This window comes from Dermacentor albipictus, chromosome 2 (genome assembly GCF_038994185.2).
Source record: "Dermacentor albipictus isolate Rhodes 1998 colony chromosome 2, USDA_Dalb.pri_finalv2, whole genome shotgun sequence".
NCBI lineage: Eukaryota > Metazoa > Arthropoda > Arachnida > Ixodida > Ixodidae > Dermacentor > Dermacentor albipictus.
The window spans coordinates 140,095,359-140,109,806 of NC_091822.1; the positions used below are offsets into that span (position 1 = coordinate 140,095,359).

At 47.0% G+C, this 14,448-nt stretch overlaps 1 non-coding gene and 1 pseudogene across 1 annotated transcript; both read left to right on the top strand.

The window, feature by feature from the left end:
• Positions 1–3,761: 3,761 nt before the first annotated feature.
• LOC135918950 (U2 spliceosomal RNA) lies at positions 3,762–3,927 on the top strand (annotated as a pseudogene).
• A 5,933-nt stretch (positions 3,928–9,860) lies between these two features.
• LOC135918996 (U2 spliceosomal RNA) lies at positions 9,861–10,048 on the top strand. The gene has a single exon (XR_010569842.1). It is a non-coding gene; the product is annotated as a U2 spliceosomal RNA (small nuclear RNA).
• Positions 10,049–14,448: the final 4,400 nt, after the last annotated feature.

Below are 14,448 nucleotides of genomic sequence, written 5' to 3' on the forward strand. Positions count from 1 at the left end.
ACTCCGCGTATCGGTAACCGCTTTGCCTATTTGCTTTGCGTTCCTTGTCTCCCGTCCATTCAGTACGGCTGTATCGGTCGCGTCGACGTTGACGTTGCGCATAGACGGCTCGAATTCCCACTCGCATAACATCGGTTGGGACCTTTGTTGGATGGGTGGGTCGAAATGCTGTAAGATAGGAGGCGTGGTGAGAATAGTGCTGAGCTGAGGAAAAGCGCCAGCCTGAGGCGGATCCCATGTAAAAGACACGTCTTTCTTGGGCAGGTCAATAAGCAGCCGTGTGATCGCTGCAGAATCTTTTCCGAAGCGTCGGAAGGAGGCACACAGTTCCACTAAACACCGGAAGTCGTTGAATGGCTTGGGCTAAGGAAAAGTCACAGCACTACTTTTTCCGCGGGTCCGCTTCTGAAGCTGAAGTATCAGCAGGCAGCAGTGAACTGTACTCTGCCGACGGCTGAAGTGCTGTGATACCAACAGAATCTTTTCAGAATATACGCTTACACACGCATCACACGCGGATTACAACACACTGGACCGTCTAGCGGCTCCGCAGTGACTTCATTTGTAAAAGCGAGTCTCGGCACCACAACCGAAAGACATGGCATTCAATCACCTCAAGTGGTGCGAGCGAGAGGGGAACCCGGCGGTATACACGCCTTAGACATAACGCTTCTCTGCGGCTGCAATACGGTGGCCGGCTACTTTGCTTCACTACTGATTCCAATTACGTCGACATTCATCGTGAAATGGCTTCTGCCGGCATATTTTAGAGATGAAAAGGGATGATTTCACCTAGAGTTGGCTTGCGAAAGCTGGATGTGTGTAGCAATGCTCCCTGAAAGTTTATTTGCTTCCTCGAAGCCTGTATCCCATCTTCACAAATTCGATCAAAAACATGAAATCCCTGATGGCAATACTAGCATGGTGTCAGTGTTATGTAAGTCAACGTCCTGCAAACAGTTCCCTTCCCTATGCACTTACGATGCTGTGACTTCTTGCGGAAGGTGCGCTTCGGTGTGACTGGCGTTGCAGGCATGCGTGAAGAAAACGCTGTAAGACAGTCGGCGGGAATACAGAATTCGGCAGTAAATCCATGGTATATTTGCGGTATTTCTGTTTGTTTATTGCGCATAGAAATGATGCCGCGTCTTCTTTTTCCTCTTTCATCTTTGCGGAAAAATTCGCAACTCCTCTTCGTCGTTTACCGACCACTTGTGTAATCATAAAGCCCTTCAATGTACTGCAATGACTTCAGCTCCCGGCAGGCGTCTACGGGCCCGCAGCCGCCCAACAAGAAACACACCGAGGCCAACGCGCGAAAACGGGTAATTAATACCTTTGCTTCAAAAGAGACGCCGGAACCTGGCGGCGGTTTCTTTTCATCACGTGACCTGCTGGCTGCGTGGAGCTCTGCATGCGCGTTCAGAGCACGAGCTGCGCTTTTTGCTCTTGAGAAATTCATTCCATGTCCGCCATCGGAACCTGGCTGCCAGAACAAGGGCTCTCGAAGCTTCACCCGTTCCATCAGAGCCTGGCCAGCTTCAAGGCATGTCAACCGTCGCTGCTCGAAAGCGCTACAGGAGGAAGAAGTCGAAGCCCATGCAAGCTCTCGTTCGGCTCGACAGGCGGCCGTCCCACCAGCTTGCCGTCCAACATGAAAGCAAACCTTCCGGAACTCTTCGCCCTTCTCAAGGTGCAGCTGAAACCTGACGTTCCTGGAAACGTGAGAGAAGCAGTTGCTTCACAGCACTGTTCGAACGGTGACGCGCTGGCTACTCCAGAGACAACGCTGAGGTACAATTGTGGGATGCTCGATCATCATCGCCTGTCACCGTGTTTTGGGACAGGAATAAATGCGACGCAAGTGGGTCCCTAGCGGATATCGTGAGACAACTGCAAGAACTGCTGCAAGGGAAGGGCCCGTCCCAGGAAGACGATCTGATGGAAATGCTGAGCCTTTCGTCGTCGATGTATGCAGCACCCCGACTGCGTTTCCGGACTGGCGCCGAGGATTTCGAGTGGTGGACGAGCACCTGTACTCGTTTGTTTTTACGAGCACCCCGATTTTACTAAATTGTTCTTTAAATTAGTGCTCTTACCGTTTAAATGTAGTTTCTTGATTTTCACAATCTCCGATTTTATTTATGTAATAAATTATTCTGCCTGATGGTGTAGTATATAACCGCTTTCTTGAAATTAACAATACAAAAATGCATGGATTCACTTCAGGGCACATAATGCTATTGAGAAAGCGATGCCGCGCAACTGTCGAGTCATGTTTTTGTTACAGAAATATTTAGGTTAGCACCAATTTAGAGAAACTCGTCCATAAAAAGGCTACGAAATGAATGGACGTTGTAGCTACGTGCATGATATGTTTTAGTCTTCCCAGTCTACTAAAGAGAGAAAAAGCTAAGAAAAGTAGCGCGGCATCTGAAGCCGAGAAAACAAGTGAAAATATACATAGACAAGGACCACATAAAACCACAATTTGTGTCAGCATGAAAAGACGAAATAACATTTCAAAAGGACATAATATGAAAATGAAAGATCGGGAAGTCAAATCTACAACAAAATCGCAAGCAAGAAAAATGTATACGAATCGGGTATCATTAAGGTCTATTCGTTCCAGCTTATTGTTACGCGAATGAAATAGTAATATTGCTGCAGATTATATACTTACAGAATATATTTACAAAAGCAAGTGCACCGCTGAAAAGTTGTAATTGTTGGCCTTAGTAAAATGAAGCTCTGGGGAATCGGCCTTGAATCAGTCAGGGAAGATATTTTTATTTTTACCGTCTTTAAGCGGTAAGTATCAGGCAGCTCGAGCCAGGTGCCAAGTAGTTCTTCGTCGGGCGACTGCGCTCATCTTTGAAGAGGCGAACGTACGTAGTATTACCCCCAGTGGTAGATATATCAAAGTGCCGACCCGTCCCGTGTGAAGATCGGTGCCAACGCCAGAGTGAAAAGATTTGAGGCGTTCGACATGCACATTGCACAGCATTATTAAACTCTGGTATAGGTTATGTAGTGGGAGCGGCGGAGACCACCTCATATGTAACGGCAGTCACGGCACGAAGGACGTTGTATCGGCCCGCGTACGAGAGAGGAGCTTTTCCTAGAATCCAATGTTATGAAATGAGGAACAGAATAATATACTAGAGGACGCAGGCGAAGAGCTCGCGTCTTGGTGTCGTTGTTCATAGAAACGCCGTTGGTTTTCTTGAGAGGTCAAGAAGCCAGCGCGGAAAATCATCCGAGTTTGTGCAGCCTGGGTCACGGCCTGTTGTGCACATTGGCTGGCCGGCCCTGCTACGGGTGGAAGGACGGTGTCAAGTGGCATGTGAGTTCTCGGCCGAACAACTGAAAAAGCGGGAAATGGCTAGCCGTGTTTTGACGTGAAGGATTCTATGAAATTGGGACATACGGTTGAGCGACATCTTAATCACTGTGGTCAGATGAGACATTCTTGAACAAAAATCATGAGCCATTCCATTCTGTGAATGTGGATCATCAGCGATGCTGTTTAGCACACGACAGAGAGGTGACACATAATTTTGAAGAAATGTAGGAACTCATTGAATGTAATTTTGTATACATTCGGTTGGACGACGGGACCACCGTTTTGAAGAGTCGGAGGAAACTAGACGCGTGTGAAGTTTCGATGGGACCGCTACCACGGAAGAGCGGAAGGAAAGGAAATGCCAAGCACTTTGAACTCCGACAAAGAGAGGGCGGTGCTAACGTAGACGTGGCCGACACGGGTCAAAGTGTAGTATCTGTTCTTATCAGCGCAATAACCGGTGCGGATTCTCTCTGGATCTAAATTATTTTTTCGCAAGTTCGCAGAGTGCTTGAAGGCTGCTTCACCTCCGCCGGCGGTCCGCCCGGTATTGCACTACTTCCGGGATCGGCCCACGGTTATTGCACGTGCAGAACGAACATCCACTGAACGCTAGAAATGAATAGCTTCGCTGTAGACCATGTGTCTAAGGGTATGATCGAAAAGCTCTTTGAGAACACTTGCTTGTCGATGGTAAGACGTGGTGAGCTGATGGCGCGATGGACAAGACCGTACTTTGTGGTTAATGACCTTTGACAGGAATTTACAATTTCGGTCAGTCACCAGTTCGCGTGGGGTTCTATGTTGGAAAATAACGTTGTGGAGTAGGGAATTGGCAACATTTGTGGCGCACCTTGTTGATAGCGTTGGGGTTTTGTACAGTGCTTGGCGTAATCTGTGGCTTCAGCTACCCACTTGATGCCAGATGTGGGCACAGGAAAAGAGGCAAGCAAGCCAAAGCCAACGCAAAAGAATCAGTCCGACTGGATGTCGAGTGGTTAAAGGTGCCCTGGAAGAGGAGGAAATGGCGTTTTGAGACTTTGGAATTGCCGACAAGCCCCAATGCATTTTGGTACCAAGTGGGCGAGGCCAGGTAACTCGTCGACGGATACTGTCGAAAGTTGGAGAGATGCCGAGGTGGCCGGCAAATGGAACGTCGTGGAGCTCGTAGAAAGTGGACGAACGGAGGTGCTCGGGAACGACGAGGAGGAAGGCAGGACCACCAGGGTGAATGTTACGGTGATATACTGTACCATCCTTGGGGACGAACAAGCGAAAGGAGGCGTTGGAAGGCGAAATTTCGAGGCAATCAAGAGGCCGCTCAAGAAGTCGACACAGCGGTGCTCGCTGGCGGCGTGGTCAGCAGGGAAATTGAAAAAAATGCATGCGTGTGGTGCGATGCTGACGGTAGGCATTACATCCACAGCGTAGTGAGATAAACCCTCTGCGTCTTGACGCAAGTGGCCGGATTTATAAACAAACGTATATGACGTATATGAATATTTTCGCATACGTGTAGAGCTCGGTGACCAACACAGTCCATAGGGGACCTGAATGATGAAAGCCAGCACAGCAGGTAATGGTCCTTGATTACAGAGAACGGCTTGCCGTATAAATATAGACCAATTTCGAAACTACGAAGACAAGAACACGGCATTCATTTTTCAACCACTTAGGTGATTTCCTCTTTCCAATCCAACAATTTTTTTGCGATGTCTGAGGTATTTCCTGGTGCATAACGTCTCCAGGCATAACGTTTCCAGGTTATATTCCCAGATTGTTGTTGGAAGCGCCTGCGTTTGAATGTCTATGTTCTTGCCATCTCTGTTATTTGATTTTCATTCATATTTAAGAATTCTGTTGCTATTGGTTCGTGTATTACGTTATAGTATCTCTCCTGAATTTAAGGTTAAACGTTTGTTACCGCTATCCAGGCTATTTTTTCCATGCTAATCTATCATCATTTGGTCTGGTCAATCGTAGAGCGTTTCTGAAATTAAGGCTTAGTCCATAAATGTGCCGCTAATCTACAAATGCTCAGTATATGTCTCCCTTACCCTTTGCTACTTCCTACCTGGCCTAATCAGGATGCCTGCTCCTCCGCCTTTTTTGACTCAGTTATTCGTTAGAGCCCTCCTATATAGGATTGCGAATAACCGGGAGCTGCTCCAAATCTCGCAAATGATTTTCAGTCAAGTCGCACCTCCTAAGGTCTTCGTCATTCACCTGGGTTTATATTTCCAGCCTTTTTTCCTGCTTGCGACCATTCTGCATGCTTATATCACAGATTTTAACTTCGGTATAGTTATCCTTTGTGCGTATTTTCTTAACTCCTTGTGGTCTAATTCTGCTGCTTGCCCGGTGTGTCGCTACAATCAATACCTATTCTACCTTCCTGATTGCCTGGGGCCCGCCTAAAGAAAGCTAGTGCGCGTGCAGTGAGTCGCACTCCAAACGGTGTTAGTATACACTATCGCTAAAGTGTATCCCGTCATGCAGAAAATCGCTTTCGCCGCGTTTTCTTTGCACCTCTCGGTTGATTTGAATGACCGTAAAATTATTTGCCAGAGATTGCATCCAAATATCCCCGCTTACTGGAAGCACTGCGCTTTCTTTTCCATGGCCCTGCCTTTGAACCTCTGTCACCATGCACTCTGCGAGTTTCACTTCCTTTGAAACACTCCGCATATCGGTAACCCCTTTGACTGTTTGCTTCGGTATCCTTGTCTCCCGTCCATTCAGTACGGCTGTATCGGTCGCGTCGACGTTGGAGTTACGCATAGACGGCTCGAATTCCCTGTCGCCTGGCATCGGTTCGGACCTCTGTTCGACGGGTGGGTCGAAATGCTGGAATATAAGAGGCGTGGTGAGAATAGTGCTGAGCTGTGGAAAAGCGCCAGCTGGAGAAGCGTCCCATGTGAAAGGCACGTGTTTCTTGGGCAGATCAGTAAACGGCTGTGTGATCGCTGGAAAATCTTTTACGAAGCGTCGGAAGCAGGCACACAGTTCCAGGAAACACCGGACGCCGTTGGCTGGCTTGGGCTAAGGAAAAAACTCACAGCACCCCTTTTTTCCGTGTCCGCTTCAATATCTGAAGCATGAACAAGTGGCAGCGAACCAAACTGTGTCGACGGCCAAAGGGCTATGACACAGAAGCAATCTTTTGAGAATATGCACTCACACACGCATCAGACGCGGGTTACAACACACTGGACCGTCTAGCGGCTCCGCAGTGTGTTCATTTGGAAAAGGTAGTGTCGGCACCACAGCCGAAAGACATGGCATTCAGTCACCAGAAGTGGTGCGAGTGAGAGGAAAATCCGGTTGTATACACACCTTATACATAACGCCTCTCTGCGGGTGGCAGTACGGTGACCCGCTACATAGCTTCACTGCTTATCGCAATTACGTCGACATTCATCGTTAGATGCCTTCTTGCGGAATTTTTTAGACATGAAAAGGATGATTTCACCTAGAGTTGGCTTGTGAAAGCTGGATGTGTGTCGCAATGCTCCCTCCAAGTTTATTTGCCTCCTCCAAGCCCGTATCTAACCTCCAGGATTTCGACAAAAAACACGAATTGCCTGATAGCAATACTAGCTTGCTGTCAGTGTTATGCAAATCAACGTCATGCGAATGGTTCCTTTCGCTATGGAGTCATGATGCTGTGACTTTTTGCGGAAAAGGCGCTTCGGTGTGACTCGCATTGTAGGCAAGAGTGAGAAAAAGACTATAAGACAGTCGGCGGGAATGCAGAATTCGGCAGGAAATCATTTGTTATTGCGGTCTTTCTATTCGTTTATTGCGCATAGCAATGATGCTGTGTCTTCGTTTTCCTCTTTCATCTTTGCGGAAAAATTCGCAACTCCTCTTCGTCGTTTACGGACCACTTGCGTTCTCATAAAGCACTTCAATTACTGCAATGACTTCAGCTCCGGACAGGCGTCTACGAGCCCGCAGCCGCCCAGCAAGAAACACACCGAGGGACAACACGCGAAAACGGGTAAATAATACCTTTGCTTCAATAGAGACGCCGGAACCTGGCGGCGTTCCCTTGTCATCACGTGACTTGCTGGCTGCGTGGAGCTCTGCATGCGCGTTCGGAGCGCGAGGTGCGCGTTTCGCTCGCGATAGATTCGTTCCACGTCTGCGATCGGAACCTGGCTGCCAAAACCAGCGCTCCCGAAGCTTCGCCCGTTCCATCAGAGCCTGGCCAGCTTCAAGACATGTCAACCGTCGCTGCTCGAGAGCGCTACAGGAGAAAGAAGGTTAATACCAAGCTCTCGTTCGACTCGGCAAGCGGCCGTCCCACCAGCTTGCCGTCCAACATGAAGGCAAACCTTCCGGAACTCTTGGCCCTTCTCAAGATGCAGCTGAAACCTGACATTCCTGGAAACGGAACAGAAGCAGCTGCTCCCCAGCACTGTTCGAACGGATACATGCTGCCTGCTCCAGAAACAACGCCGAGCTACAATTGTGGAACGCTCGATCATCGCATGTCACCCTGTTTTGGGACAGGAAGGAACGCGAGGCAAGTGTATCCATAGTAAATATCGTGAGGCAACTGCAAGAACTGCTGCAAAGGAAGGGCCCGTCCCAGGAGGACGACTTGATGGAAGTGCTGAGCCTTTCGGATGCTCTAGTCATCGAAGTATGCGGCACCGTGACTGCATTTCTGGACTGGCGCCCAGGATTTGAAGTGGTGGGCGAGCTCCTGCACTCGTTTGTTTTTACGAGCACCCGGATATGATCAATTTCATGTTTACATTTGCGCTCTCGCCATTTAAATGTAGTGCCTTCATTTTCGCAATCTGCTAGTTTATGTATGCAATAAATTATTGTTCCTGATCATGTAGTATGTACCCGCTTTCTTGAAAGTAACAAAACAAACATGCATGATTTCACTTCAGGACACATATTGCAATTGAGAACCTGATGCCGAGCAACTGTGGAGTCATGTTCTTGTTGCAGAAATATTTAGGTTAGCACCAATTTAGACAAACTCGTCCATAAAAGTGTTATGAAATGAATTGAAGTTGTAGCTACGTGAATGAAAATTATATTCGTCACAGGCTATTAGAGAGAGCAAAAGCTAAAAAAATAGCTTGACATCTGAAGCCGAGAAAACAAGTGCAAATACACATCGACGGGGGTGACATAAAGCCACAATTTGTGTGAGCATGCAAAGACAAAATAACATTTCAAAAAGACATAATATGTAAATGAAATATTGGGCAGTGAATATCTATCACCTCGCACGCAATAAAAATGTAAACCAGTCGGGAATTATAAAGCTGTATTGCTTCGAGTTTATAGTTACGCGAATGGAATAGTAATATTGCTGCAGATTGCAGTGCTGAAAAGTTGCAGTTGTTGCCCTTAGTGAAATGGAGCTGTGATGGATCGGCCTTCAATTGGGCAGTGAAAATATTTTTATGTTTACAATTTTTTAGACGTAAGTTGCTGGCAGCTAGAGCCAGGTGCCAAGTGGTTCTTCGTCGGGCGACTGAGTTCATCTTTTAACAGGTGAACGCACGCTGTATTGCGCCCAGTGGAAGATATATCAAAGCGCCTTCCCGACGCGTCTAAAGATCTGTGCCAAAGCCAGAGTGATACGATTTGAGGTGTGCGACTTGCACATTGCACAACCTTATTAAACTATGGTAAAAGTGAGATCTGGGAGCGGGGTAGACCATCTCATATTTAACGGGAGTGACGGCACGAAGGACGCTGTATCGACCCAAGTACGCGAGAGGAGCTTTTCCTTGAGTTTAACGTTACGAAATCAGGAACAGAATTGATAATGTAATAGGGAACGCAGGCGAAGAGCTCCCGTCTTTGTGTCGTTGTTCATAGAAAAGTGGGTGGTTTTCTTCAGAGGTCAAGAAGCTTAGCTTCTTGACCTCACCACGGAAACTACCACGCAAGAGCGGAAGGAAAGGAGATAACAAGCGCTTTGAACGCTGAGAAAGAGAGCGGTGCGAAGGTAGACATGGCCGACGCGGGCCAATGTGTGGTATCTGTTCTTATCAGCCTAATAACTGGTACGTGTACGGTGCAGAAAGCCTTCCGATTGTAGGCAGCCTGGGTCACGGCTTCTAGTGCACATTGGCTGGCCGGCGCTGCTACGGCTGCAAGGAAGGCGCTCAGTGGCAATGTGAGTACTCGGCCGAACAACCGGAAAAGCGGGGAATGACTAGTCGTGTTGTGCCCTGAAGAATTATATGAAATTGTGACTTACGGTTGAGCCACATGTCAATAATTGTGGTCGGACGAGACGTACTTAAAAAAAGCATGAGGCATTCCATTCTGTGGATGTGGATCGCCAGCGAAGCTGTTTAGCACACGACACATAGGTGACACAAAATTCTGAAGAAATGTAGAAACTCATTTACTGTGATATTTGTATGTATTTGATTGAACGACGGGACCACCGTTTTGAAGGGTCGGAGGAAACTAGACGCGTGTGAAATTTGGACGGGACCGCCACCACGGTAGAGCGGAAGGAAAGGAGATAGCAAGCGCTTTGTACGCCGACAATGTGTGGTATCTGTTCCCATCAGCCTAATATCTAGTACGGGTTCTATTTGGACCCTATATATTAAACTTACTTTTGCAAGTTGGCGGAGTGCTTGAAGCCTGCTTCATCTCCGCTGTGGGTCTGCCCGTTATTGCACTACCTCCGGTATCGACCCACGGTTTTTGCACAAGTAGAACGAAAATGCACTGACCGCTAGCCATAAATTGCTTCGCTGCAGAACATGTCTCTAAGGGTCTGATTAAAACGCCCCTTGAGAACACTTGCTTGTCTATGGTAAGACGTGGTGAGCTGATGGTGCGATGGACAAGACTGTACTTTCTGGGTAATGACCTTTGACAGGAATTTAGGTCTTCGGTCAGTCACCAGTTCGCGTGGGGTCTGTGTTGGAAAATAACGTTGTGGAGTAGGAAATTGGCAACATTTGTGGCGCACGTTGTTGATAGCGTTGAGGATTTGTACAGTGCGTGGCGTAATCCATAGCTTCAGGTACCCGCTTGATGCAGGATGTGGGGAGTGGAAAAGAAGCAAGTAAGCCAAAGCCAACGCAAAAGAATCAGTCCGACTGGATGGATGGATGGAAAACTTTATTTGGTCCTGCAAGTAGTGATAATCAACCACTAAGCGTGCCGCTTAGTGGCCTGGAAGTCGAGTGGCTAAAGGTGCCCTGGAAGAGGAGGCAATGGCGTTTTGAGACTTTGGAATTGCCCACAAGCCCCCATGTATTTTGGTACCAAGTGGGCGTAGGCAGGTAACTCGTCGACGGATTCTGTCGAAAGTTGGAGAGACGCCGAAATGGCCCTCATATGGAACGTCCATGGAGCTCGTAGAAAGTGGGCAAACGGAGGTGTTCGGGAACGACGAGGAGAAAGGCAGGACCACCAGGGTGAATGTTGTGGTGATATACTGTACCATCCTTGGGGACGAACAAGCGAAAGGAGGCGTCGGAAGGCGAAATTTTGAGGCAATCAAGAGGCCGCGCAAGGAGTCGACACAGCGTTGCTCGCTGGCGACGTGGTCAGCAGGAAAATTGAAAAAAAAATGCAAGTGTGTGGGGCGATGCTAACGGTAGGCATTACATCCACAGCGTAATGAGATAAACCATCTGCGTCTTGATGCAAGTGGCCGGATTTGTAAACAAACGTATATGAATATATTCGCATACGTGCAGAGCTCAGTGACCAACACAGCCCATAAGGTCCCTGAATGATGAAAGTGAGCACAGCGCGTGATGGTCCTCGATTACAGAGAAGGGCTTGCCGTATAAATATAGACCAATTTCGAAACTACGCAGACAAGAACACGGCATTCATTTTTCAACCACTTAGGTGATTTCCTCTTTCCAATCCAACAATTTTTTTGCGATGTCTGAGGTATTTCCTGGTGCATAACGTCTCCAGGCATAATGTTTCCAGGCCATATTCCAAGATTGTTATAGGAAGCGCCTCCGTTTGAATGTCTATGTTCTTGCCATCTCTATTACCTTATTTTCATTCATATTTAAGGATTCTGATGCTATTGGTTCATGTTTTAGGTTATAGTATCTCTCTTAAATTTAAGGTTAAACTTTTATGACCGCTATCCAGGCTATTTTCTCCATGTTCATCTATCATCATTTGGTCTGGTCAATCGTAGAGCGTTTCTTAAGTTAAGGCTTAGTCCATAAATGTGCCGAAAATCTACAAATGCTTAGTACATATCTCTCTTACCCTTTGCTACTTCCTAACTCGCCTAATCAACATGCCTGCGCCTCCGCCTTTTTGTGACGCAGTTACTCGTTAGAGCCCTCCTATAAAGATTGCGAATAACCAGACTCTGCTCCAAACCTCTTAAATGCTTTTCAGTCAAGACGCACTTGCTAAGATCTCCGTCATTCAGCTGGGTTTATATTTCCAGCCATTTTTCCTGCTTGCGACCACTCTGCATGTTTATGTCACAGATTTTACCGTCTGTATAGTTATCCTTTGTGCATATTTCCATAACTCCTTGTGGTCTAATTCTGCTGCTTGCCGATGTGTCGCTACATTCAGTACCTGTTATATCTTCCTGATTGCTTGGGACCCGCCTAAAGAAAGGTAGTGCGCGTGCAGTGAGTCGCACTCCAAATGGTGTTACTACACACTATCTCTAAAGTTTATCCCGTCACGCACAGAAGCGCTTTCGCCGCCTTTTCTGTGCACTTCTCGGTAGATGTGAATGACCGTAAAGTTGATTGCCAGATATTGCGTCCAAATATCTCCGTTTACTGGAAGCAGTGCCCTTTCTTTTTCAAGCCCCTGCTTTTCTTCCTCTAGCACCATTCTCTCTCCGATTTTCAGTTCCCTTACAACACTCCGCGTATCGGTCACGCCTTTGACTGTTTGCTTCACGATCCTTGTCTCCCGTCCATTCAGTACGGCTGTATCGGTCCTTTCGACGTTGGCGTTACGCATAGACGGCTCGAATTCCCTGTCGCCTGCCGTCGGTTCGGACCTCTGTCTGACGGCTGGGTCGAAATGCTGCAATATAGGATGCGGGGTGAGAATAGATCTGAACTGAGGAAAAGCGCCAGCTGGAGTAGGGTCCCATGTAAAAGGCACGTCTTTCTTGGGCGGATCAGTAAACGGCTGTGTGATCGCTTTAAAATCTTTTACGAAGCGTCGGAAGCAGGCACACAGTTCCAGGAAACACCGGACGCCGTTGGCTGGCTCGGGCTAAGGAATAGGAGTCACAGCACCACTTTTTTTCCCGGTCCGCTTCTATAGCTAAAGCATCAACAAGTGGCAGCGAACCGTACTTTGTCGACGGCCGAAGTCCTGTGCTACACAGACAATCTTTTCAGTATATACACTCACAGACGCATCACACGCGGATTACAACACACTGGACCGTCTAGCGGCTCCGCAGTGTGTTCATTTGGAAAACGGAGTGTCGACACCACAGCCGAAAGACTTGAGATTCAATCACCTCAAGTGGTGCAAGTGAAAGGAAAATCCGGTTGTATACACGCTTTATACATAACGCGTCTCTGCAGCGGCAGTGCGGTGACCCGCCACATTGCTTCACTGCTTATCGCAATTAAGTCGACATTCTTTTTTTTTTATTTACAAATACTGCAGCCCAGAAGGGCTATTGCAGGAGTGGGTGAATACAAATGCGAGAAAGAAAATCACTATACAAAAGAAGCATACGTGAGTAACATGACTAAGGGGAGCATTCAATGGCATCCCCAAATTCTCTATGTGGTAAAGAACGGATGGAACCAGGCAGGTCATTCCAGAGTTCAATTGTGCGAGGAAAAAAACTATATTTAAAAGTGTTGGTGCGAGCAAAAAAGACGGATAAGTTTAAGTCATTGCTGTTTCTCGTGATTAGGGGCTTTGCACGGGCCAGATATGTGTTAGGGGAAGCATAATGTGGAGAGTAAAATAGAGAGTGTAAAAGTTTCAGAGAATTAATGTGACGACGGTGGGAAAGAGGGGTTAAACCAAGCATATTCAGATGAGATGACGGTGAAAACATTCTATCATAACGGCGGTATATGAAACGAACCGCCTTTTTCTGAACAGATTCAATTTTGTGGACGTCCGAAATTTTGTAAGGGTTCCATATGGTAGACGCATATTCAAGAATAGGTCTTACAAGTGTTTTGTATGTAATGAGTTTAGTTTCTTTGGGGGCAGCACGTAGAGTTCGGGTTAGATAACCAAGTTTTTTTAGTCCTTTGTTGCAAGTTGTTAGAATATGTTCTGACCAGGATAATCTTGGAGTGAAAAGTAGGCCTAAATACTTATACTCATATGCGCGCTGCAGAAAAGTAGATTTGTAGGAGTAGTTGAAATATGAGCAATTAGCATGCTTGTGAAAGGACATGGCGACTGTTTTCTTGAAGTTAATGTTCATTTGCCAGAGTTCGCACCATTCACAAAAACTTATAAAAGATTGATTCAGAGTGTTATGATCGTTAGGTGAAGAAATGACATTGTAGAGAACGCAGTCGTCAGCGTAAAGCCGAATTTTTACTGAAACAGAGCTTGGAATGTCGTTAATGTAAAGCAAAAAAGCATCGTGAGATGCCTTCTTGCGGAATTTTTTAGACATGAAAAGGGATGATTTCACCTTGAGTTGGCTTGCGAAAGCTGGATGTGTGTCGCAATGCTCCCTGCAAGTTTACTTGCTTCCTCCAAGCCCGTATTGCCTGAATTGCCTGATAGCCCGTATTGCCTGATTGCTTCACGAATTGCCTGATAGCAATACTAGCTTGCTGTCAGTGTTATGCAAATAAACGTCATGCAAATGGTTCCTTTCGCTATGGAGTCACGATGCTGTGACTTCTTGCGGAAAATGAGCTTCGGTATTACTCGCGTTGTAGGCAAAAGTGAAAAAAAAAACTATAAGACAGTCGGCGGTAATACAGAATTCGGCAGTAAATCCTTGGTATATTTGCGGCCTTTCTATTTGTTAATAGCGCACAGCAATGATGCTCTGTCTTCGTTTTCCTCTTTGATCTTTGCGGAAAAGTTCGGAACTCCTCTTCATCCTTTACGGCCACTTGTGTGACCATAAAGCACTTTTGGTACTGCAA